Source organism: Medicago sativa, chromosome 4 (genome assembly GCF_051527215.1).
Source record: "Medicago sativa cultivar Bolivia chromosome 4, Bolivia_mono, whole genome shotgun sequence".
Lineage (NCBI taxonomy): Eukaryota > Viridiplantae > Streptophyta > Magnoliopsida > Fabales > Fabaceae > Medicago > Medicago sativa.
In genome coordinates, this window is record NC_140752.1 from 95,637,611 (window position 1) to 95,665,479 (window position 27,869).

The 27,869-nt window shown below is 30.2% G+C and overlaps 2 long non-coding RNA genes and 1 pseudogene across 8 annotated transcripts; 2 read left to right on the forward strand and 1 right to left on the reverse strand.

Annotated features, from left to right (window-relative positions):
- Nucleotides 1-1,153: 1,153 nt before the first annotated feature.
- LOC146934151 (uncharacterized) lies at nt 1,154-24,697 on the reverse strand. Of its 7 annotated transcripts, none has more exons than XR_015007677.1 (10): nt 10,781-11,115; nt 10,107-10,192; nt 8,587-8,779; nt 8,246-8,306; nt 7,759-7,844; nt 6,584-6,655; nt 3,436-3,546; nt 2,800-2,854; nt 2,332-2,413; nt 1,154-1,456 (listed from the first exon to the last, which is right to left on the reverse strand). It is a non-coding gene; the product is annotated as an uncharacterized LOC146934151 (long non-coding RNA). The 7 variants fall into 7 exon arrangements; XR_015007678.1 differs by having other exon boundaries at nt 2,328-2,413; XR_015007672.1 differs by lacking the exons at nt 1,154-1,456; nt 2,332-2,413; nt 2,800-2,854; nt 3,436-3,546 and adding exons at nt 6,228-6,425; nt 24,324-24,396; nt 24,608-24,697 and having other exon boundaries at nt 10,781-10,843.
- LOC146934152 (uncharacterized) lies at nt 12,542-13,730 on the forward strand. Its single transcript, XR_015008454.1, has 2 exons — nt 12,542-12,778; nt 13,522-13,730. It is a non-coding gene; the product is annotated as an uncharacterized LOC146934152 (long non-coding RNA).
- LOC146934153 (uncharacterized) lies at nt 19,905-21,319 on the forward strand (annotated as a pseudogene).
- Nucleotides 24,698-27,869: the final 3,172 nt, after the last annotated feature.

A 27,869-nucleotide genomic window follows, 5' to 3' on the forward strand; every position in this document is an offset into this window, starting at 1 on the left:
TAATATTTTTCTTTAAAAAACAATTCAAATAATTATTAATTAAAAAATTTGGTGTTCACATACACTCAAATATTTCGGGTGAATATAGTTTGGAGTTGACTGGCGGGTGACATTAAGGGGATGAGTCCTCAAAATTCTAATAGACGTGGCAAATCATTGATAACTAAAGACCCACCTCTAAAGAAAATGACATGGGGACTAGATCAGAGTGTGGTCACGGTTGGATTTCTTCTTTCCTCATCATTGTGGATCAATCTGTGGTGGTGGACTACAAACTGAGTAGTAATTCATTATCCTCTTATAAAAGTCACGTGGGGAACGTGATTTTTGGCCTTTACCAATAATAAAGTGGGATTCAATACAATAATTTCCTTTTCACTTTGTTTGGTTGTGAGAAGAAATTGAGAAGAGAGAAAGAGGTGAGAGAGAAAGAGAGAAGAGAGAAAGATGTGAGAACTAGAGTAGATTTAATGTGTTGTTTGATATGAGAGAAAAAAGAGAGAAATAGAAGAGAAAGAAGTATTGATTATTTTTGAAAGTACAAAAATACCCTTAAATAAAAACATATTCTAGAAAACTTAAATTAATTAATTCTATTTTGTTTTAAGGGAAATTAATGAATTCTATCATATACTTATTTTTCAATTAGTTATATTAATTAGATCAACAAATTAAATATTAATTTTGACATTGTTATATAATAAACTCAATTATGATTTACTATTTTATTGACCTAAGTTAATAATATTTCAACGTCAACTCATTCACAAACCAACATAAATAAAAGATAAAAATACGCTACAGTTCTTTCAAAATGAAAAACAGCTTCAGCAAGCAAGCCACACACTGTTCACAATAATCAAAACCCTTATATAAATGGAGCTATTTCAAGGGAACTGTTCTGCTGATTTGGCAATTTCTGAGTAATTTAGAGTTAATTTTCTTGTTTTAAGTTTTTAATAGGGAGCGGCCCGCTTAATAACCCATCATTATTGCTAAGAATAGGTAAGTACACCTATTAACATTTAATTCCTGATTTTGGCTCTTTAAGACCATGTGATCTGCATTCCCTATTAACACGCTCCCCAATACTATTCCCTATTAACACGCTCCCCAATACTTGTGTTTTCTGCGGTTTCAACGCTTTCTGCTGTTAGGAAGTGATGGTTTGATTATATCTTAATATAAAATGTACATCTAATTGGTTTAATATTACAAACAATACAGACGCTCCACCTTATAGGGCCAAAAAAAACTTTATTTTAAACACTACACAAGTTGAAAGTTTTGATTCTTTCAAAAAAAAAAAAAAAGTTGAAAGTTTTGATTTTATTTTTCTATATACACAATGCCTTCGTTGCAGATCTTTTTCAATTTCCATTTCCTTCCACCTCTATATAGCTTTGTCATTGAAATCTTCATCAGTTTTCATTTGTTTCCTTTTCTTTTGTATTCCCTGCAAAAAATTTGAAGATGGATAAAATTATTAGAAAAGCTATTGCATGAGAAAGTTGATGAATGAGACAACAACAAATATGAAGGAATACGAGAGAAATTGTGTACTACTCCAAACCATAGTGGTTGACCTCTTCATTCCTTGCTTCTCAGATATACAAAGGTATTCCTTATATTTCTAATATACATCCTTCTAATTAGGACCATTTTTATGTATGTTAATTCTAATATACATCCTTTTTAGGTGTACTTTGCAGGCAGAAATTGTGAAGACAATGTTTGTTCATCAAAAAAGTTTTGAAGGCTCTAATTGTAAGTTGATGATTTAAATTCTGAACATCCTGAAGCAATCTATAATATTTTTTGTATTCAGCTGGGCTTATTTGTTATATTTAAGTTGATGATTTAAATTCTGAACATCCTGAAGTACCCACACCAGGAAAAGTTTATTGTTCAAGTTTAAATTCCAATTTTTATTATAAAATGACATCTGTCTAACCACATTTAAAAAGAAAGTAACATATTTTCTAAGGGATGCTTGCATAATATTCAAGAACCACGGAAGATTTACAACACACCAAGAGTCCAAAAAAGGTACATGTAATTTCGAGTTAAAGGCTTCTTTGTTGAATTATCTCATGTAGAGTTAAAAGATTAAATTCAGGTTTTGAAGTAAAAAAACATATGGGTTTCAAAAAGATTTAAGACTTCAGGTTTTTCGGTAAATATGATACTTTGAATTGCAGCTTTTTCAAAGTGTCATATTTTTCATATTACTTTTACCGAGAAACCAAAATTTGTCATATTATTAGTAATCACATTAGGACTTCATGTTTTTCATTTAGAAATTCGGTAGAAAATGGAAAAGTTACATGCCTTTGTTTTCATCATGTCTAACTATTGACTCCTTGCAGAACTGTTGCTTCTAGCAGCTCCCCAAACTAAACCACATCAGATACTAACAAAGAAACAAGAAACAAAACATGTTAAATATTAAAACAAAACAAAAATGAAATTAAACAAGCAAGATACAATAAAACAGTAAAAGGAGAAATTAATTATTGAAGAACTACGCATCAAGCTTGATAAAGGATAGCTTATTCTATGACAATTGGCATAAGGGACAAGATTACTTTAATGTCCTAATTAAAAATATTATTTAAAATTAGGAACTTTTTATTTTAGTGTTGTCCAGATGATACAAAAATTGTCATTCTACTATGCTAATAACTTAATATGCCTTTTGTCCCATCCCATCTATTCGAAATGCTTGGGCTATAAATACAAAACAGTGTAAATTGATTAGCGAAGAAACATAATTAAAATGGAGAGAAAAAAACGTACAGTAGGTGAATCTAGGCGAGGGAAGTGGTTGTCTCATCACCCTCGAGGATATTAACTGCAAAAAACAAGAGCAATCAGTTGAACGCATAAGAGACACACTCAATTCACAAGTTTAAATTTAATTTGTTTCTTTTCATGTAAGCATTCCTTTTAAGAGGCTAAACAACCATAAATTAGTCTATGAGTATAATTGGGTTATGCAACACTGCAATATAATAGAACTTATCAAGAACAAAAAGCAGGAAATAATATAACTTTTGCTTGAAAGATTCCCAACAGATATTACCAAACTGATCGAATTAATCATCATTAATTGCTTTAGTTATTTGTTAATTTAGAAGTCAACAAAGGGAAATTTGGTTTGTTTGTTTGTTTATTTGATATTGGTGCTAAATTTAGGATGCTAACATTATATAATTGCTTTGTTTGAATGTATGAAATAATTATGATAGTGTTCAAATGTATAATTCAAGATGACTGTATCATGTGAAGATGATTTTTACTGAATCATACAAGTTAAACTTTAACTCAAACCCAAGATATTAGCGAGCAAAGTTGTTTTTTCTTCAAATGATCACTATATCACCAAATCATAATTAAGTAATCCATTCCATAGTGAAGAAGTTCATAAATTACCATTTGAATCAGTTAGAAATTGAGCATCACGAAAAACTTCATAGACCGTTGATGTTTCAGGCACCATCAATGACTTTGAAAGTTGCAATGATGTCAGGTTCATCTCCCCCCCTAATCCAAAACCAAGAAGAAACAAAGTTATCAGTGCACGAAATAAAAATGTTAATAGAAAGTGCAGGAACATAAGACAATATGTTAGAGTGCAGTGTCATAGATTGTTATTTCTCTTTCAACATATGCAAGAATATTCAACCATTTAGACTTATTTACCACCAATAAAAAAAAAATGATAAACAACCCAAATTTACCTCACTTACAGCCAAGTCATAAAGTATGTTTGAATCTAACACAAATTATTTTAAATTTTTGAAGCACATATGATTATTTTTTATGCAATAAGTCCAAGGTGTTAATATAATTTATCAAAAAGGTTCTCATGTTATATTAAAGAATGCAGTTTATCTATTATTGAGCAGTGCTTGCTTGTTATATTCAAGTTGTTGATTTATATTGCTTGTTATATTCAAGTTGTTGATTTATATTCTAAACAGTGCTTGAAGCACCCACACCAGTAAGTTATATCCAAAAATGCAACTTTTCTAAACATACATTTAGAAAGAAAACTAACACATTTTATGAGCAGTGCTTGCATTCCATTCAAGAATCGTTGATTTACAACACCAAAAGTCCAAGAAAGGTACTTGAAAGCATGTTCCACATAATAATCAAATGCATAAGGTGTATCCTTAAAGTTTTAATTATTATCAAATTTGGTCGAGGTGTAATGGCTCTCATCATAACATGGGAAATTGGATGAGTAAGACCTTTAGATCAGATTATCATCTTATTATCAGATCAGACAATATGGACACAACAAATGCAAGTTGTAGAAAACAAAATTAACACTCAAAGGATAAAACTCATACCTTCATTAACATGTCATTAGAAACATATTGAGAAGATGAAAATACTTTGTTATAGACAGATTTTTAAAATAAAAAAAAAATCTTCAAAATACCAAAATGCTAAATCACAAATATAGAGGAGTCACATTTTTTTTTCTTAACCCAAGAAAATAATAATAATAACAATAATAATAGAAAGAAGAAAAAGACTACTTTTTTTACACAAATAAACAAAATATAAACAAATGGAATAAAGTTGAGACTTTGTTACAAACAAATTTAGAATTAAAAAAATGGCAGAGTACAAAGGCAAAAATAGAGAAAGAAATTTTCCAGAAAAAAAAATTGTGATTAATTTTTACTCAAATAAAAAAAATCTACATATAAAAGAAGATGGATTTTTATTCTATATTTTTACAAGAAACGAGGCTTTGTTCTAGACAATTTAAACATTGTTTTATCCGATGCAAAAATTGGTAGATCCACAAAAATAGTGAAAAAGAACAAACAAACCTCAAACAACATTCCTTCAAATAGCTGAGGTGAAAATACTCCAGTTAATATTTTTATTTGTGGGTTTTATTGTGAATATCAAGGAGGTTCTACTTTGTAACTTGGTTTCGTCAATGGAAGCTTGTGATGGCTGGAAAACGAACCAGAAATGACAGTCTAAAAAATAGAGTTTGTAGATCTAAAAACTAAAGATAAGAGTTTTATAGAGGAGAAAGGGGGGATCATGATGGTGGTTTTATTTTAGTATGAAGCGGTCGGAGTTGATGAAAAAAGAAGAGAGAAGGTGGATGCAATGGTGATGGAGAAGGAAAAGGTGAAAAAAAGAAAGAAAAGAGAAGGGTTAAGAAGAAGGGAACGCATGCAGGCAAATGGGAACCACATAATATTAACACTAAGTATAATGACATAAAGATAAGCATTGGTGATGCTGACACGTGTGAGAGAGGCACATAAGGCAGCCACATGTGCTTTTCATCAAGAAAGAAATAATAATTCATCCCTTCCCCTAAAAAAATACACAAGGATAAGCTAAAATTATTATGAGTAAAAATGTGGCCTTATTTTATTGAAAATTTTGTAAAACTCGAGTCATAGTAATTATTCGCTATGATCCTATTTATAAAAAATATTTAATTCAATGATATACTTCATCTAAAATTTGAATCAAATATATCTTTTTTTTTGTTGATTTAAAAATATTTCTTAAAAATATAATCAAAGAAGTAATTTTATTTAGCTACTTAGAAATAACTGTATTGGCTGTAATTATTTATTTGATTTCCTTTTCAAATAGCAACATAAATAACAACATAGCCTTGAAAATAATTTGTAGTAAATGGTACTAGCTTAAACAAAGAGGTTTGTTTGATAAAATTATGAGAACAAAATCAATATTCAATATTTAATACTAAACAGATAAAAGTATTAGCAAATGTTATTTATCACACTTTTCAACTAACTCTTTATTATTTTATTGATTAAAATATACATGAATCTCACTTGAGTGCATATAAATCTAATGGGATCGATGTAGAAGGGTATTTAGTTTATAGAGTAAACTGTCTCTAATTTTGTAAGACAATCTCAAATAAGTCTTTAAAATTATGAATATTTTAAAATTGTCCATGGCTCCATCAAGATTTTTGAAGTATCATATCAAGAATTTTTTTGATATCTCAAAGATTGGACATAAATTGTTGTGAAGTCATACTTGATTGAACTCGGTCCTATTATCGATTAATTTATTTTCTTTTATGTGATAAATAGTTAAAAAAATGGCTCTAAAATAATGATTAATAGTTATACCAATTTAGGTGAGCTGATTTAGCTTATTCAAGAAAAAAAAATGATTAATAGATATAAATGAAAGGGATGTATGCAATTTTTTAAAATATTAATAGTCCGAGTCTTGGATTCTTTAGGCCAAATACCTCTGAGTCCTTTAAATTTCCCAAACAAGTCTATATACAATAAGGAGAATGGAGGGGTTAACCTCAAAGATTAGTAAATCCATGAAGTGATTTTAATTTCCCTTCCTTACTGCTTGTCTTTATTGAGATTGAGAATGCTTGTCTTTATTGAGAATGATCATAAAATTATTAAAAAATTGCCATTTATCGTATTTTGGCTACTAATAACTAAAACATTTAGTCATGAACAAAATTCTCTTAAGTTTGCTATATATATATGGTCAAACATATGATTTATTAGGCTTGAAATAGATAACAGACCTGTCAAAAGAGGAAATCATAGATGTATAGTATACGCCCATCGTAGCCATCCGTCCATTTGATACAACGTCACTGAAATATCACATCATGATTTAGTATGACTAATTATCAAGTAACCTAGGAGAGAACTTGTAAATGCCACCCCAAGAAGAATAGATAATAACGGAAGCAAATTGAAACAAAACAAAAAAAAAAAACTATCCTTCATATAAAAGGGCCATGGAACAAGGCATATACTAAGTACCCAAATCTTGATAAATTTGGTGAAACTAAATATCTTATACTATTTGAAAAGGCAAATTACATTAAAACATTACTCCAATGATACTTATTATAAAGAACTATCCTTGAACTAAATACAAAGATCACCAATTCTGAGCGTAAACACCACCCTCAAGACTGGCAGGGAATAAACAGATTGCATCATTGACAAACATCACAACCTACCATTACTATGCTATATGTAGATACAAGTTGAAGCTTTGACACAACATCCCACCTTATAATACTCGACTCTGCCTTCAAAACATGTTTATTTCGTTTTTTATATAAAATCCAAATAAAAACTATTGTTTTTACAAAATCATTACAAGAATTTAGAATCCCAAATACAATGTTGATGCTGTAGATTATACCCATTATCACTTAAAAGTGTATGAGAAAAGAAACACATAGTTTAAAAAAAGGGCAACCTGGTGCACTAAAACTCCCGCATACGCAGGGTCAAGGAAAGGGTCCCATCACATAGTCAAAGGTAAAACAATTGAGACTATAGTTCAAATAAATCATTGAATTTCTATCATCCTCTTCATTTTTGCAGTTGCATGCCCTTATTATAAAGTAAATTATATATCTTCTTTAAATTCAGAAGTTTAAGATATAACATCTCAATAAGGAGGCAATTATAAGTTTTTTAAAAACGTAATATTGTTTTATTGGAAGTTCTTTATGTATTCACCATTTAAATGCTCACAAGTCACTTCTACAACTAGCTTTCTAAAATTTCTATGTTGTATAGTAAGTATGTGGAAAAAGACTTCAGTAGGAAACGGCATAACCCCTATGCATTCTTTCAATATATTCATTCAGAACACAACCCCTATGCATTCAGAAAGGGTTGGTTATGCTTGTCTAACAACAGAAAAAGAGGTATTAGATAGAAAAGAAAAACTTACATGTCTTTGTTTTCATCATGTCTACTTTTGACTCCTTGCTGAACTAATGCTTCTTCCAGATCCCCAAACTCAACCATATCCCATTGCTAACAAACAAAGAAAAATCAAACCAAAACATATTAAATATTAAAACAAAACAAAAATGAATCTAATCAAGCGAGATACAATAAAACAGTATTCGCTAAATAAGGAGAAATTAATTATTGAAGAACTATACATTAAGCTTGATAAATTGTTGCTTATCTTATGACAATTTGCATAAGGGTCAAGATTACTTGAATGTCCTAATTAGAAATATTATTTAAAATTAGGAACTTTTTATATTAGTGTTGGCCAGAAGATACAAAAGTTGTCAAAATTACATTATTCCACTATGCTAATAAGCCTTTTGTCCCATCACATCTATTAGAAATGCTTAGGCTATAAATACAAAACAAAGTAAATTGATTAAAGAATAAACTTAATTAAAATGGACGGAAAAACATACAGTATGTGAATCTAGCTGGGGGAAGTGGGTGTCTCTCATCATAACTCACTAGGTTGCTGCCCTGGAAATGTGCATATTAACCACAAAAAACAAGAGCAATCAGTTGAACGCATAAGAGATACTAAAAAGAATCTACATGATGTATCCTAATTTAGAAGAAACTCTCAATTCACAAGTTTTAAATTTAATTTGATTCTTTTCATGTAAGCAATATAGACTACTTGGTTGTTTTTTCACTATTGGTTTCAATTTTTAGTGAGTTGGTCATAAAAATATATGAATCAATTTGTTTTTAGGTTAGCCAAAAGATTAAAAACAATCTAAAATAAAAATAATAGTACCTTCATGGCTGCTATAAGGCAACGTTTCCTTATCTTTGTGAATTTCCTCCAAGAATTGAAGTCCAATATGTTCTGTCTGTTAGTTCTTCAGCTTTCTCATATACGCTATACTACCTTCGGTCATATGCATCTTCAAATAGTTGTTTTCTCCAAACCCACCAAATGGTTTTGATGATGAATTTTTATCTTCATGCTGATCAATAGTTCAAAGAGATTTTCACATCAGCTTAAGAAACAAGATCAGAAGTCCTGCAGATCAATACTTCAAAGAGTTCTTTAGGATTAGAAGTCCTCCAGATCAATACTTGAAAGTTATTTGTGAATTCTCAAATGAACAATTGAGCCACTGACATCCCAGTATCATAAGCCAACCAATAGAGTAAGAATGCATTCGTAATTGCATGTTAGGGAAGCAAGATATACAAGAAATAGGATTAAGAATTATAATGTGTTATAAATCAAAGTAGAAGATGGTTATACAATACTAAGAAAACGGCAATGAACAATAAGCTCGTTGTACATATTTTAAACAGTTCAATAAGACCAATAAGATGTGCATAAGTATTTTTTGTTATGGAAAGATATGCATAAGTTTTAGGGTAGTGTTACTAATTTATAAAAAATCATGTCAATTTTAGGCACAGCACAAGAAACCTACACGACCGAACCTATGAATGCTCAAATGTAACTCGCACATCTCAGTTTTCACTTTTGAACTCAAACCAAGTATCATATTTCATCAGTTGTATTCTGGATAAGAAGATTCAAAAATTGATGCAGCATTTTACAATGTATACTAATTGAGAGTCAACTTCAAATCAAGTCCACAGGAAGAATCGCATATGCAGCTTTGAAGGCTTGCATATGTCTGGGAGAGATTGTTTAAAACAGCCAACTATCCAATACAGATTAACCTCTTTATTCTGCTATACATCATTTTATGGTATTTATTATCATACAGAACTTAAACTGAAATTCAAACCCAATAAATTAGGTTTAAAACTGGATTTTTTCTTCTTCTATAAATCAAAAAACTATACAGAAGTTATACTTAAACTCAAACTAATAAATTCTCATGCAAAGCTGGATTTTTTTTTCACAAAATGATAACCAAAACTAAAAACAACAATTGCTTTTCACTTTTTAACCTATCATTTAATGGTATTCATAAAATTTCTATCATCCTCTTCATTTTTTTGCAGTTGGATACCCTTGTTATAATATCTTAATGAGGAGGCAAATGTAAGCATTTTAAAAACAAAATATTTTTTTTGGAAGTTCTTTGTGTATTCACCTTTTAAATGCTCACAAGTCACTTCTACACCTAGCTTTTTAAAATTTCGAAGTTGTATAGCAAGTATATGGAAAAAAGACTTTATTAGGAAAAGAAATCCCTATGCATTCTTTAAACATATTAATTCAGAACACAATCTTCTTTCTTTCTCAATTCTTTTAGAAAGGGTTGGTTATGCTTATCTAATAAGAGAAAAAGAGGTATTAGATAGAAAAGGAAAACTTACATGCCTTTGTTTTCATCATGTCTAACTATTGACTCCTTGCAGAACTGTTGCTTCTAGCAGCTCCCCAAACTCAACCACATCCAATACTAACAAACAAACAAACAAGAAGCAAAACATATTAAATATTAAAACAAAACAAAAATGAAATTAAACAAGCAAAATACAATAAAACAGTAAAAGGAGAAATTGATTATTGAAGAACTACTCATCAAGCTTAATAAAGGATAGTTTATTCTATGACAATTGGCATAAGGGACAAGATTACATTTACATTTTAGAAGTATATACATGGCAAAACCCAACATGCAACATTTACAAATGATGTTGAGTTTTGCCATATGATGAATAATACTATTCGTATCTAGATTTCATCGGATGCATAAGGACGTGTTTACCAATTTGGAACATAATTTCAATTTTCATCAGGTACAGAAACGTTTACATTTTAGAAGTATAGACTTGGCAAAACCCAACATGTAGCAAATAAAAGTGATGAACAATGAGGTCTTAAAAATAGGATTGCCATAGTAAAATAACTTCACATAAGATCTTAAAAATCCTTAAAATAATGTTGTTAAATTGATAGAGACTGTCATGGTGGAGTTTGTAAAAACATCACATTTTAAATGGAACTAATTGACTTCCAATTTACCAGAAAGCAGAAGGTTAAATACTTGCTCTGATGTTGAAGGCGATTTTTCTGCTGTGCTTAGTCTCTGATGTTGGATGCGACTTTTCTGTTGCAACGACAGTACAGCCGCCACCATCACATGTAAGGAATGGGCCTTGATCAGTATGGAATTGAAATTTAATAATTTAATATAACTTCAAGTTCTTCACTCTAGCAACTTCAAATTAGAACCATATTCATGTTCACAATCAACTGATTTTGGGAAGAAACCATGACATCGATAACGTAAGCACATGACAAGGACTGACCAAATTCAATTTTGTGAACAAATAAGTGAAAAAAATTCGAAGTAGCTTCCACTAATGTTAGGTCATTAAATTAGTACAGTTAAAACTCTATAAATTAATAATGTCAGGACCGGAGAAATTTATTAATTTAGAGAATTATTAATTTATCGATAAATTAATAATTATTAATTTAAAGAGTTTTTAAGTAATTATACTGTACATACCAAACAAAAAGACAAATTAGTCTATGCCTCTTAGAATTACGTTGCAGCGAACTTTGGGACTCAACGTAAATTAGTAACTACTGTGTTCATATGCATTGGAAATCAATAATGACTTTTGAAGTACAGTAAATGTAAACAAGAGGAACAAATGTGTTCAATGTATTCTTAATATATATTTTTTTCAGTTTCTATGAATTATTAATTTATGATTTTCTTGGGACCGAAAATTATAAAGGGATCTCCCGAAAAATTATTATCTTATTATTTTATCAAGTTGTTCAATTTTTTACATTGGCCCAAGTCGGGACCGGACAAATTTATTATTTTAGAGAGTTTATTAATTTATCGAGTATTAAATTAAAGAGTTTCTACTGTAATTGTATTCGGTTATATTTATTACTAATAGGGTTGATTATTAAAGCGAGTTGATTTAAATGGCATGTGTTATGTATCGTTGCCATAGATTGCAATTTGCAAGTCGGTACTGCTATTTCATACTCCCTCCGTCTCTTAATATTAGTCGTTTAAGGTTTATGCACGATTATTAAGGAAATGATTAGTTGTGTTGATTTTGATGGTAAAATTAGTGTCATTTACTAAAACACCCTTATTAATTGTAGTTAGTGGAGTATTTAAGTTGGATGAAATTCAATAAATAAGGGTATAATAATGGAAAAACATAATAAATGCTGCATTGGTATTCTAAAGTGACAATTATTTTGAGAAAAATAAAAAACGGTAAAGAGACAATTATTGTGAGACGGAGGGAGTATTATTATTGGTATTGCCTAAAAATGCGGACCTGCAAGTTGCTATTGCATATCTCTATTATATATATTTGCACTATTTTTTTTTTAAAGTACACGTGGCATCCTATTAGTGAAAGGCTCATTTAATGATTTTTCTCATGTACACACAAGATATGATGGAGTTTATAATAGGAAAAAAAAACAAACAAAATTGGAATCCAAATTAGGTAACCGAAAATGTTGTGCAAAAAGTCAGAATTTGAAATTGTTGTTTATTGCACCAATGTTTTCTTTTATGTACAATAAAAGAACCAATCATAAAATGGATATGACTCATTTGCTTTTTAAAAACCAATCAAAATTGATTATGACTCATTTGTTTTTTATCAACCAATCATAAAATGGATATGACTCATTTACTTTTTTAAGACCCTATTAAAATTGATTATGACTCATTTCTAAACTAATATATGATTTTGTTTTCCTATATATAGACAAATTGTTTTTCATCATTTTCATCTTCCTCTTCCTCCCGTAAAAAAAAAGTATTGTGTGTTTTTTAAAGCATATGGTTTAAGCGGTGCTAGATTGTGAGGTTGATTTGATTTTTTATTTGTATCTAATTACTAATTGCAAATTTCTAATGCTATTTTTTCAAATATGTATTTTCTTTGGTCAAATTTATTTTGTATCATCTCAAAACACATGTCTACTCATTGTTCTCTCTCACAACCTGATCATGTCTAGCTCTATCTCTCGCATATTCCTCCTTAATCAATATGTAAATTCATATTGATTTGGATGTTGAAAGATATTTTATATAGTTATTCCTAAATACTTATTCTGTTGTATTTGGATTGTGTACATTTTTATGTTTTATTTTGTGATGTTTGTATCATGCTATCAACAATTATCATGTGCTATGGGATGGCTCTTTTACAAACTAATTTGTTTGGTATTAAAAAAAAAATCAAGCCTTTGAAGTTTAAATTAATTCTAGAAAAGAAATGTGAATAATGAATATTTTTTTTACAAAAAATATGAATAATTACTATTATGATGGCCACGACAATCATTCAAAAATGATACATCAATGAAACTTACTATGTAAATAACCAAAATTAAAAAAATCAGACATGTCACTCTTTTATTCTTAATCTCAATAATTGCATCCATATCAGCGAAATTTATTTGCTTACTTTGATCAGCTTAATTTTTCATAGCATGATTCACGTAGAATATGGTTAAATTGCTTAAATCACACTTGAATACAATTGAATTGTATTGATTTGCTATAAAAGTGAATCATGATTTAATTGATCATGCGATGATTTTTCTCTCTATATATAGACACTTTGTTTTTCATTATTTTCATGTGTCTCTTCCCCCCATAAATTTTTTCGTAAAAACAAGTATTTTATGTGTTTTAAAAGCATATAAGTTTAATCACTTGGTTGTAGATTATGTGGTTGATTTTCTTTTTAATTTGCATCTAATTGTTTATTACTAATGCTACTTTCTCAGGGTTCCATTGGAGAGCATGTGTCTACGTTCTACGACTTCAAGATGTTCAACATCAACAATATAAGTTTTAGTCAAGGCAATGTTTTGAATTTGATATAGAATCAAGATGTTAGAGTTTAGATACCTTAGGTTAATTTTTAATGAATTAATATGTCGAAAATCTAATCTCAATAAATTGATTTAGCCTTTATCTATATTTATTTTATGAATATTTGTCTTGCACAATGGGTATATTACACATGAAATCTTATTTGATGAATCTTAATCGACGCTTTTAAACACATCTCCGGACATATTAAACATCACCCTAAAGGTTGCATACAATTTGTTCACATCATCTAAGTTGGACAAACCTACATCTTAACATCATCCTGTTTTACTATGATTGTTTTTCACGTATCATAGTTTCTTAATAGAATGTATAAAAAACTTCAATCAGTCATTGAGCAATAATCATGGTTTCTTTTTTATTTCTTTTGACCGGATAAAACATAATCCTTTAAGTGTCATTTTAGCTTAGTTTTTTTTTTTTTTGACAAGTCATTTTATCTTAGTTATTTGACAATGAATATATGACTTTTTCTACTTTAAGTTGTCAATGAGATAGTTACTATTAAATAAATTTTTTTTTTGGGGGGGGGGGGGGACTATAAAATAATATTGTTAATTTTGTTATCAACCGTTTATTATAATTAATAGCTTCCATTTGCAAGCAATTCCACGCACAATTTTAATCAAAAATTGTATTTTTTTTTTATCTTTTGTCTCAATGTCATGTCTTTTTTCTCTTTGTCTTTCTAAATTTCACGTAGGTATTTTTAACAAGGCAAAATGAATTATATTAACACGAAAGTTTCAAGTATTTGTATAATTAATAATTTAATAATTACTATAATTCTCAAATATTAGTTTTTTCCTTTTTATTAAGGATAATAATGATAAATCAATTTAAGAGTAACTAATGTCACTTAAATTAAAATGATTTTATAAAGGTTAAAATGTGTCATGTAATTATTTAGAATGAAAATGCCTTGATCGATGGATCAGACGGAAAAAGAAAAAAATTATAGTGTTAATTATAACCCCTAATAAAAAAAAAATTGATAAGCAAGGAGAAAGGACAGGCATCAGGAGACATCGTCGACATCCCAACTAGGTTGGCACCCCGAGACGCCTCCATCCTCTGCCGCCAAACTCAAAGAAATTTTTTTTAAAAATGGAAAAATATTTACAGAAGGAGGGGGGGACTAGGCCAAAACCCTCCGAAAGAAACAACAGAAACAACTAAAACAATATAAACAGACAACAAACAGACTAAGGAAATCTGTAATTAGGCAAACCACATCTGTCCCAAAAGAAATCTAAAGATAGAGCATGAGGGAGAGTGTCCAGCCAAATAGCACCAACCACAGAATGACCCAAATTTGCTAAAAAGTCTGCGCAGCAGTTACCTTCTCGAAATATGTGTGAAGAAATCACCTGAACCCCAAGATTTCGAGCATTGTGCCATCTGAATTATTTAATTATAACCCCTAATTAAAGAAAACAACTAAACCAAAAAAATATGGAAACAAACAAATATTGAAGTATATTATAACAAATAAATCGAAGACAATTAAAACTCAAATAGTTCATTTTAGGCTTAATTGCATGTTTGGTCCCTTATGTTTATTTTAGTTTTCAAGTTGGTCCCTTACGTTTTGAAAGTTTCAAGTTGGTTCCTTACGTTTTAAAAGTTTCAAGTTGGTCCAAAACGTTGCTCATGTTGGAATAAGTTAGTCCCTTATGTTTATTTTAGTTTTCAAGTTGGTCCCTTGTGTTTATTTTAGTTTTCAAGTTGGTCCCTTATGTTTTGGACCGACTTGAAAACTAAAATAAACTTAAGGGACTAACTTGAAACTTTCAAAACGTAAGGGACCAACTTGAAAACTTTTAAAACGTAAGGGACCAACTTGAAACTTTCAAAACGTAAGAGACCAACTTGAAAACTAAAATAAACATAAGGGACCAAACATGCAATTAAGCCTTCATTTTACTATCCATATAAAAAAAACTGAATTATTTGAATCTTTTAACCTTTTCTATTAATGTTTTATATTCAATTCTTTTGAGAGAATACTTAATTTACAAAAAAAAAAAAAAATTGACAAATTTTCAAAAAAAAAATTGTCATTAAATTTTGAAATATATATATTTATAATTTAAAATAATTAAATTTTAAGTGTCATTTTAATTGGGTTGATTCTATAAATATGAAACTTTGTCGTTTAATAGGTCGGACAAATAAATAAACGTTTTTTAAATAAGATCCTTAATTCTCTCAAAAAAAAAATAAGATCCTTAATTGTAGCCCTTAATTAAATGAAATCAAAAATATTTTTTTTTGAAGAAATCAAAATGGTATATATTGACAGCGGCGATGAAAATTTCTCAGTACAAGATGTACCAGAGAACTCACCCCGAACAAGAAGTTGTTTACAAAAAGATTACAATAAAGAGTCAGTCGATACCCAAACAAAGTAAAGGGTCCGACCACCATCTTTGGAAACCATACACAAAATTGGTGTTATTAGCTTTTAACCACCATAACGAATGATATTTTGCTTTTTCTAACAGTTGTATGATCAATATGTCTATGTTCTTCAACAACCTGTTATTACGTTCATTCCAAATCAATCAAACACAAAGTAGCCATATTAGTTGTAAAAAAGACCGACGCGCCTTCGAGTGTCCCGTTTGAAGGAAATGCTCACTAATATTAATGATTCAAAACATGATATCATATAATGGTATCATTTAAATAACATTTTTTTTCATCTGACCCAATAAATGAGACACTTAATAGAATCATTTTAATTTAAATGGCCACATTAATAACTCTTAATTTATTTGATCATGATTATACTTAATAACATGAAAAATAAATCACAAAAAAACTTAAATTAAATTATTCAAATTGAAGTATTCGATTTTAATGATATTTTTTTTTTGAAAATTTAGCGATAATTTTTTTAAGTACATGAAATATTTATTAAATTATATTGCAAAATAAAAATGATGTACCATTAAAATTTAAATAATTGATGTTACATAGAAAAAACTATTGAATATTTTTTAAAATAAACTAAAAACAAAAATATTTTAAGTTTTTTATTATTGTTTCACATCCATTTTTTAATAAGGAATATTTCATGTACTTAAAAAAATTATCGCTAAATTTAAAAAAAAATATCATTAAATTTCGAATATTTCAATTTGAATAATTTAATTTATGTTTTTTTGTGGTTTATTTTTCATGTTATTAAGTATAATCATGATCAAATAAATTAAGAGTCATTAATGTGGTCATTTAAATTAAAATGATTCTATTAAATGTCTCATTTATTAGGTCAGATGAACAAAAATGTTATTTAAATGATACCATTATATGATATCATGTTTTGAATCACTATTTTTGCTATTAATACTAATAATAACATTCCTAATCAAGGTTGGATCGACTAATAATGAGTTGACTCAACCTCAAGGGCGTGGATTCAATCCTCACTATTAGCGTGACGATCTTTTTGATAGGGAGTAACTTTGTAAGTTGTCATTGACTCATGAGACATATCTTGATCTTGATGTGTCCTCCAGAGTCTAACTCACCTAAAAAATTTATGATAAAAAAATATTTTTTTTTAATTGTAAATTGTAGATTATGATAGTAGTCTTTGAAAAGCCTTAATTTATTTTATGAAAAATTAAGGGTGTGTTTGTTTCAAGGCAAGAAATTACATTCCTACCCATTTGTTTGGTAAAAATTTATATTTTCTGGAATATTTTAGAAATTAATTAATTAAAAAAATAAAAATGGAAATAAATGTTAATGAGAATGAGAATTTATAGCAAGTTGAGTTTTATTACCATGGGAAGTTTAGATTCCCATCCTTTAAGTATGAGAATAACAGTAGAAGAAAACATGTGTAAATAACATTCCTCAGAATATAACATTGAAACAAATTTTCAAAACTTGAAACAAACATGGAAATGTTGCATTTCTAATCTCACATTCCTATGAATCATATTACAAACTTTGAAATAAACACACCATAAAGTCTCTTTGACAAATTGTAAAGAAACTTTTTATTTTAAAAGAAATAATAATAACAAACACAATTTAAAAGGGGAATTGAATGATATCCAAAATTAAATTTTAGCAATAACTCAATGATTTTGTGAATTTCAATTTTACGAATTTTCAACAATTTTTTTTATAGAATTTATTTAGGGATCCCTCACAAGAGAGATAGGGTGCTTCTATAATCACCCTCAACAAGCACCTTATTTATTTGCTCCACAATGAGATGCTTATTTATTATGGTGCTAAATAAGTAAAACACGCACCATTCTGGATAATCTTAGAGATAAAAGAGCACTCACAAATATATTTATGTTTACTTATCTCGATACTAGCTGAGTTTGAAACTCAAAATCTCGAAATTCAAAGTTTGTCCTTCTACTACTAGATTAAACCTTTAAGTTGGAAAATTGCAGTGAACAAGAAAATGAATTTTTATTTCAAATTAATAATGACAAATGAAATATCCCTTATACCCAAACCATCTCTCATCTTGATTTTTTACTAAAAGAGTTTGTTGGAGTAATTGTTCATGCTAATTGGGATTGCTCAGTCAAACATATTGTCCAAAAGTTGTTGGTAATTTTGTGGATTTTTTTGAAGGAGTTGAAAAAATGACACCACATAATGAGGCAAAAACTTAAGTCATCAGGTATATATATTGGTCATCTAACTTATATGTAACATCTACTTTAGCATCCAATATAGAACTTTAACTCACACATGACACATTGACATCTCTTCGTTAAGTTTGAGACTCTTTGCCACCGGGATATAGAGACATAATAAAATAAAGTTAGACGGATGCACGATATGCTAAAAAAGGTGGGTTGATGGTGGCTTTATACAAAGAGTTTTTATCCCTTTCTTTCATAATAAATAAAGGATTAAGCAAATGAAATCCAAAATCGAAAAAAATTGTTCATCACAATGTTAGGACTTTTACGGGAGCGTAAACTGGGTTGGATAATCACATTAGACTAAGAGCAACTACTCAAGTGAGATTAACATCACATCTTCATCCAAATCCTAAAGGTATTGGATTTATGGGTCTTCTCACTTATATGTTTGTCACTATATTCTCTTGCATCCGATCCGAAACTTTAACTCATATAAGACATGTTAACATCTCCCCCTTTAAGTGTGAGACTATATGCATTTTTGATTTGGTAACAAAGCCAAATATAATTAGATGAAGACATATTATGGTAAAAATGGTGAGTAGGTGGTGATTTAATGGAGAGAGGTTTATGTTCCTTTCTTTCATGAGAAGTTACGAAATAAATTAGAAAAGGAAAGAAAATAAAATAAAAAATTGGACATGAGAGAAATGATAAGCAATAGAATAAAAAACCGGCACGTTATTTTAAAATTTCTAATAAGTATTTATTTTGTCAAATCAACAATATACATATGCTTTTTTCCATTGTCAAATTTCGCCAAAGAATGAAGGAGTTTGAAGTAGTTGAGGTTGAATAACAAAAAAAAAATATAGCATGATAGAGAATGACATCCAATAACTAAAGTTCAAGATAAAAAAAAATAAACAATTGACAACTGAAAACTAACAAAATAAATTATCATAATGTTGGGATTTTTAGGTGAGTCTTCACTGGGTTGGATGATCGTATTATGCCAGTAACAACCATACAAGTGAGATTGACACCACATCTATACATAAAACCTTAAGACTTTATGTGTTTCGGTCATCTCACTTATATGTTGTTCAAAATCTACTCTTCCATCCAATGTATAACGTTAACTCAAATTTGACACATTAACATATCCTAATCAATTGTGTGACTATATGTGCCCAAAATTATGTAACGTAGTCAAATAAGGTCAAAATTAGGTACAACATGTTCAAAAAGGTTGATTGGTGGTGATTTCATGAAGGGAGGTTTATATTCCTTTCATCTATGAGAATAGAGAAAGGAAACTAGATAGAAAAATAAAATAAATATGAAGAAGAAAAAAATTGAACATGGGAGAAACATTAAGATGAAAAATATGCAGTGTGTGTTTTGTTGAAGGAGTTGAAGATTTTTGGGTAATTATAACCAAAAAAATAGACATAATTAAAAAAATGTTGTATCATTTTAAAATGTCTAATAAACATGTATTTTGAAAATTCATCATAACACATGTACATTTTCCATTGTCACACCCCATCATATATCATATGCGAAGCGGTTTGAAAAAATGGAGTTTAAATACAAAAATATAATGAAAGTGAATTAAAACAAAGTTTTACGGTAAAAAGTGGTTAATTAAGTAAATGTTCCCTATGAATATTAAGAATTTTTTTCAGTCCCTTGAAAAAAAAATTGTATATCCGAATTTTTTGCAAAACATGAAGATCTTGGATTTTTTCCAAGAGCGGGGGATACTTTCTCCCACACTGGACGCAGTTGAGCACGTAAACATTTTCCTTCTATCATTGGTTCCAGGAGACGAAAAGGAACATATCAATTCTGATTCGGTTTGCAAATCAGGCGAGAATAGTGAGGTACAAAGTGTCATGTTGTGGATTTGATAAAGAGAGCGACAAAACTGCTATGTTCAAAAAAGCAAAATTAATAATATGGGGTGAGGAACCGATAATGCATCATTATTTTTTTGAGGTGTTTGACCGAACCATGCACGATATAATGTCTTATGATGGTGTCGATAATACAGACAAACCATTTGGGGGTCTTTCTGTGGTTTTGGGCGGTGATTTCAGACAAATTTTGCCAGTGATAAGAAAAGGATGCAGACAAGACATACTTGCTTCATTCATCAACTCATCAAAGTTGTGGAGTCACTGTAAGGTTCTCACACTTACAACAAATACGCGTTTACCTGTTTCAACCGTTCGTGCCGAGCAAGTTGAGATAAGAAATTCGTCGATTGGATGCTTTCAATTGGAGATGGAATAGGATCCGCCAATGAGAGTGGATAAATTAACGTACCCATTCTTGATGAGTTGCTGATAAAAGATTCCTTTGATCCGTTGCATTCTCTGGTTGATTTTGTATATCCAAATTTTTTGCAAAACATGAAGATCTCAGATTTTTTTCCATGAGCGGGGGATACTTGCTTTCACACTGGACGCAGTTGAGCACGTAAATTTTTATCATTGGTTCCAGGAGACGAAAAGGAATATACCAGTTCTAATTCGGTTTGCAAATCAGACTAGAATAGTGAGGTACAAAGTGAATGGTTTACCATCGAATTCTTAAACAATATCAAGTTTTCCGGTATTCCAAACCACAAGTTGAGATTTAAAGTTGGATGTCCAGTTATGTTGATGAGGAACATTGACCAAGCAACTGGATTGTGCCATGGAACTAGGTTGATTGTAGACAATCTTGGGAAGAACTTTATTGGTGCAACTGTTACGGAAAAAATGCTGGTGAAAAAGTAATTATTCCAGGAATGAACTTAGTTCCGAGTGATCCTAAACTGCCTTTCAAATTCACTACGAGACAGTTCCTGTTGGCTTTGCATTTTGCAATGACAATAATTAAAAGTCATGGTCAGTCCAAACCGGTTTTTACTCATGGACAGTTGTATGACGCTGTGTCGAGAGTCATTTCCAAAAAGGGATTGAAAATGCTTATATTGGATGAAGAAAATCGCGCGTGTACTGAGACCACTAATGTTGTGTATCGTGATGTTTTTCAAAACGTTTAACCAGTCGTTCCTGATGACGCAGGTGGGTATGAGTTTTTTTCTCTCTTTTAAACTTCGTTGTAATATATAGTTTTTATTTGGATATTAATTGGTTGTTGCTACTTGAAACCATTCTAATAGTTGCGCAAAGAAAGAGTAATGGATTGATCATATAGATAAACTACAATTCTGCAACTAACAATTGAGATCACACTCCTTATTTCATTTTATAAAATCCAACGACATTTATTGTTGTGTAAAGAATAGGCTGAGTGATCAATTTGTTATAGGTACTAATATGTTATATGGAGTAATATTTTTTTTATCCCTTTTTGACAATATATTTGGTCTCATGTACCTTGAGGTGCTGATTTTGTGCTTCAGGTGACGTGATATCATTCAGATGTACACATGCTGACGTTAATGGAATTTCTATGGCATTGAAATATCATTGACCAATTGCAATAGGTGCAATGCCTTCTCTTCGGCTCTAAAATTAACACTGCCTGATACATTAAGGTGTTTATCTACTGAGACTTTAGTTTTTCTATTATCTGGTAGAGCAACTCCAATATTCTCATACACAGTTTAATTTTATTTATAATGTCAGTATCCTTCTAATCTTTCTCATTTTTCCTAATGTAAGTTGTACTCTTTCTATGACCAGATTATCAACTATATGTTCTGCTTCATTTTTTTTATACAACCTGCTATATATCCGTCTTTTTTTCTTTGTTCTTTGGAGCGCCTATGTCTATGTGCATGCACATGACAATTTTGTAGTCCCTTTTCAAGCATTTTCTGTTGTGTTTTTGTCGATGGGTTATTTTATAATATGCTTAGTTAAAAAGTGCGATAGATAGTTGGTGTTAAGATAAATCAAGTGTATGCACGATATTAACTTTGTATATATAAGGGTATCTGCTACAGAAATCATGGAATTTGAAAGAAACTATATATAAGGGCATCTGGTAGAGACGATTCGTTGGGTAGGGACAATTAATTGTATATGCAGTGGTAGGCCTCGAGACTCCAACACCCCCAGTTATATGCAAAACATAAAAAAAAAAAAAAAAGACTCATGTCTCCATCCATGATTAATTTTAGTCATCCGTGTAAAATATTTTGGCATTAAATACTAATATTGCGACGTTACATCCGTTAAATCATTCCTGTTTAACGATACAAAAATCCAAATAACTATATACGAGTTGATATTTGTATATAATATGCAATCGAAAATACGATAATGATGCATTCTATTGATATATTGTGTATAAAATAATGAATTTGCCGTTTGATTAGATTTTATAAAAAATAAAAAAAAATAGTCGTAATTCTAGCCCGTGCTTGGCACGGGTTTCCAAGCTAGTTACTATATATATACATACTTGATTAGTCAATGCATTCCATATATTTTTAATTTTCTTCTACATCATTTGTATTGATTGGCCTTTGATATGTTACTATTTGCCCATAATCTTATTCTCGACCAATTTGACACAGTCAATTTGTGTTTCTACAAAGAAAAAATATGCAAGCTTATACATTTTATGAAATATGTTCATATATGAGTATCATTAATTTGATTTTTGAAGTGATAATCATCAAACAGGTTGCTCCTTCCATGACAGAATTATTTCCATATATATGTAGCTCTATATTTAACATGGCCTGCTTTATTTTTCTGTCAAATTGCAGCATTTGTGACTTTAAACCCTTTTTCTATTAGTCCATAAAACAACAAATTAAGTATAAAAAACATGAGAAAGCTAGAAACTTCAAAGTTCTAAAGACCAAAGAGATACAAATGAAAATAAACTGACATAAAGTAGATATTTAGTTTTAACAAAATACTCCAGGAATAAGAATTAATAAAAAAAACATATCATGAGAAAGTATGAAACGATATCAAACATAATACTCCAGGAATAAAGATCAACAGAGGCATATCACGATAAAGTATGAAATGGAAGTAAAAAGTAAAAAAAATGTGAGATTTAGCTTTGTTTGAATTATTTTATAGCAGTAGCGGCTCAATTCATGTTCTTAAATATTAGATCAGTAAATTGACAATGTTAGTTAGGAAAATACTAACATTTTTAGTAAAGGCTTGTTCTTAAAAAATGCATCTATATGATAATTATTGCAACTTGTGTGCATGAATGAAAGTGATGACTACATAACATGAGAAACAATATGAAAAATACATATCAATATGGCACCAATACATATCCAACCACATTAATACAAATTTATGAACAAAAAGCCTTTACTAAAAATTGAGACATTGAGGTGGATGAATAGTCATTACAAAAAGCATACTTATCATACAAAGCAGATTAGCCCATTTAGCATACACTTAAGATTTTTTGAAAAAACCAATTTAAATTTCATAGATCAATAAGAAACCAAGATACATAGATGTTCAAAACAAATAGAAATCTACAAAACTCACATGCAGATAGGCATGACAATGGGGCGGGGTGGGGACGGGTTTTACATTCCCCGTCCCCATACCCAATTCTCATATACTTACCCGTTACCCTACCCATGCACAACGGGGATGAGAAATTGAACCCCATCCCCGTCCCCGACGGGTTCGGGTATCCCCGCCCCATCCCCGTCCCCGCATTGAATATTTTTTTTAATAAAAAATAGAAGTTTTTTTGCAACCCCTAGAGAAATATTGTAATAAATTATCCATCAATATGCTCACTTTAACATTTGTTAGACTGATTGATTTAGTTGCTCCTTTAAATATCAATGGTAGTTTTTATAACACGGCAATTATCAAACAAAATAACATGGCATATCAACATAAAGTATTTTTCTGCATTCGGGACGGGTTTGGGTATGGGCTCGGGGTGGGTACCTATATACCCGTCACCCGTCCTATACCCGTGTTTTGAAATCGGGGAAAACCCAAACCCATACCCAAACCCAGTTAAAACGGAGAAAACCCGTCAAATTGAGTTTGGTTCGGGTGGGTAACCACGGGTATGGGTTTTGTTGTCATGCCTACATGCAGAGGCTTATACTTTAATTTGAGTACATTTACAAGTGTTGTTCTTCTTGTACAATGCTTCATCCTCCGTCTTTTGAAGAAACATCAACAAAAAATCAAATTAGAAATCAAAACTCTTAAAAACATTAAAATAAAAACCTTCTATGAAACCCTAACTCGAAAATATATAAATGTTGGTCAATACTCTTAACTCAAATCAAAAATTAAACCCATCCAAATACATATAAAAAAAAATTGTGAACTACTGAAAATAAAATCAATAACTTTGAGTGAGTTTTTACCATCTCGATTCTCGGTGGCGTTGCATGTCTGCTGTCCTCCACCATCGCAAAATCTAGATGAGAGAAGAACAATGGTGGTGATTGTGTTCTTAATTAAAACATACACAAACAACACAAATAATTTAGGCTTTGTTGGATTGGGCTGATGTTCTTATGAGAAATCAGAAATTGGGCTACATACACCCCACTCTAGAGAGCTGTAGTTTTCTTTACTCGGGTTACCGGGGTTGCCCGTAGCCCGTATGGTCGGGAATGGTCGGGTAAAAAGCCCTGAAAAAATTTGGGTTACAATTTTTAGGCCCAAGCTCTACGTTTTATTCGGTCAATCATGTGATAACTATTTTCGTTCTTGCAAAGCATTCTTCAGTTAATGTCATTATACTTTAAATTTGTTCAAAAAAGTATAAATCATAATGTCAAAAAATAATTATAAATTAACGGGTTACCGCGGCCCGGTCAAGCTAGCTCGCGACGGGACCGGCAACGAACTGGGGCTAAAAAAGGCCCAGTTTTAAAAGGCCCCAGATTTTTATGTTCAAGCCCTACATTTTTTCGGGCTTTTGCGGGCCGGCCCGGTAGGTCCATCCCGTTTTGAAAGCTCTATTTGACACCATCTTAGAAATCATGGTTGAGCCTAACACAATCCACAAATTCGGCTTTTGAGGTGAGGACTGTCCCACTTATAAACACATTGTCATATCATCTCTTATCCGATGTGGGACTGTTTGACAAAAATAAATATTACATAAACATATTTGATCATAGCAATATTTTGTATAATTCAATCAAATAAATATTTTATATTGTACCTTGGTGTCGTTTCTGACCTTGTAATGTTATGAGTTAGTCATCTATTCAGTATTTTTGATTTTGGATCTGTCATTTTAGATTATGTGATTCGCTTCTGCTCATTAGGTGGATCAACGCTCTGTTCCATGTTATTCTTATGAATTTTCCGTAATCAAGACTTTAGAGGTTGTCTTTTTTAAATTTAATAGTTACTTTGCATCTTTTTCATCTTTTGTCCAATCACTCGAAGTTTAACATTTTTTAAATATTGATTTCCATTCGTTCTATAATTTCATCACGTGATATACATCTATTTTATTTCTGAAACCTTGATGCATCATAATCTTTTTCTTATTCTTGTATTAATAAACTAAAATATTAAATATTTTTTTTTTATATTGGTGTTGGTTCGTGTAATCGAATTAATAGGGACAAAAACCGTGCAACGCACGGGTAATGGTATCCTAGTATTGTACAGAGGATAACAGGGTATCACTTTTCCTCAACGTGATGGGCATGTGAGAGAAGGGCAGAATAGGAATAAAACATATTGTGATGCTTTCTCTCTTCTTTCTTCGCAAATCTGAAGAGAAGCACAGAAGCGTGGGTCCCATCAAAATTATGTCTTTCTCGCCTGTTTCTCTGTTCCTCCAAACGAAAGAAATTGCCTCTTTCTCTTATACTTCTCTCTTCCGTTTCTCTCTCGTCTCTACTTCTTGCTAACCAAACAGACCAAAAATGTATACAACATATAATAATACCTACTAATATACTCCATCCGTTTCAAAATGAGTGTCGTTTTAGATGTTTACACACATATTAAGAAATGCAATGATTAAAAGAAAGAGAATGATTATTTTACCAAATTATCCTTATTAACTATTGATTAGTTTTAAAAGTAATACTTTGGAAGTAGCATGCAGAGTATTAATTGGAAGGTACAATTGAAAAGAAAAAATTATTATTGCATTGGAAACTGAAAGTGACATTCATTTTGAAACAATTTTTTTTGGCTAAAGCGACACTCATTTTAAAACGGAGGGAGTACTAATTATAATAGTAGTAAACTAACTGACAGTATCAAGAAGAATAAGTAAGTACTATGGCTGTCACCTCCCCTCTGGTTTCCTTTTCTCCTCCTTCCCACTCTACGCCACGAAACAATACAATACGGTGCCATTTAGCTTGGACCCATTGAGGTATTGGTCCATGATGGACCAATTTTTTTCTACCATTAGATTAGACTATCCACAAAATTTTATCATGGTCCATCAACATCAAATCTAACTCATTTACTCATTGCATTCTCTTCTTCTTTTGACTATGTAGAAAATCCATTCAGCTGAAGCCTAAAGTTGAATTTGTTTCATTCATTGATGATCTTTTGTCCATTAATTCCTAAAGCCTTCGTGAAGCTTACTAGCTTTCTTGTATACTTTGAACAATTTTCTACTTCACACCAATTTTAATCTCTCTAAAGAAAACAAAACCCACAAAGCAAAATGGATAAGTCAGCTTCACCCAAAAAAAATAAATTTGGTAACGGGTTATGTACATAAATGAAGAGTCTTGCTTCATTTGCATGTACAACAATGCATTAGTTTTCCATCTTCCCCCATTAATTTTTAGTTTTGGCTAAAATATGGTATTGGTCCCTGCAAAATAGGCCAGTTTTGGTTTTAGTCCCTGCAAATTTTTTTTATAGTTTTTGGTCCCTGCAAAAATAGGTCAGTTTTGATTTTAGTCCCTGCAATTTTTTTTTATAGTTTTTGGTCCCTGCAAATTTTTTTTTTTTTTGAAAATAGTCCATGACCCCAGTTATGTGATGATTTGTCACTTTTATAAATTTAAAAATAATTATTGTATCTGTTTTATTATTATTTTTAATTAAAAAATAATTATTGTTATATAAATTATAAAAAATAATATTCTTTTTATTAAGTAAGCACATATGCACAAAAGCGACAAATCATCACATAATTGGGGTCAGGGACTATTTCCAAAAAAAAATTTTGCAGGGATCAAAAACTATAATTTTTTTTTTGCAGGGACTAAAACCAAAACTGGCCTATTTTTGCAGGGACCAAAAACTATAAAAAAATTTTGCAGGGACTAAAACCAAAACTGGCCTATTTTTGCAGGGACCAAAAACTATAAAATTTTTTTGCAGGGACTAAAACCAAAACTGACCTATTTTGCAGGGACCAATACCATATTTTAGCCTTTAGTTTTTTTTCTACCTCTGATTTTTTTTTTGGTTCACTAAAACTTTTATTTTTTTATAAAACAAAATTTTGACTCTTTTCCTTTTTAAAAAAAAATTGACTCTTTGATTATTTCATTTGTTGGACTTGCTGTTTTGCCATCTATTTAACTTTTTTATAAGTTTACATTTTTTTTAATGAGTAATTATAAGTCTACGTAAAGAAATCAATGTTAATTTAAATTGACAAAATTCCAGCAAAAGTGAGAT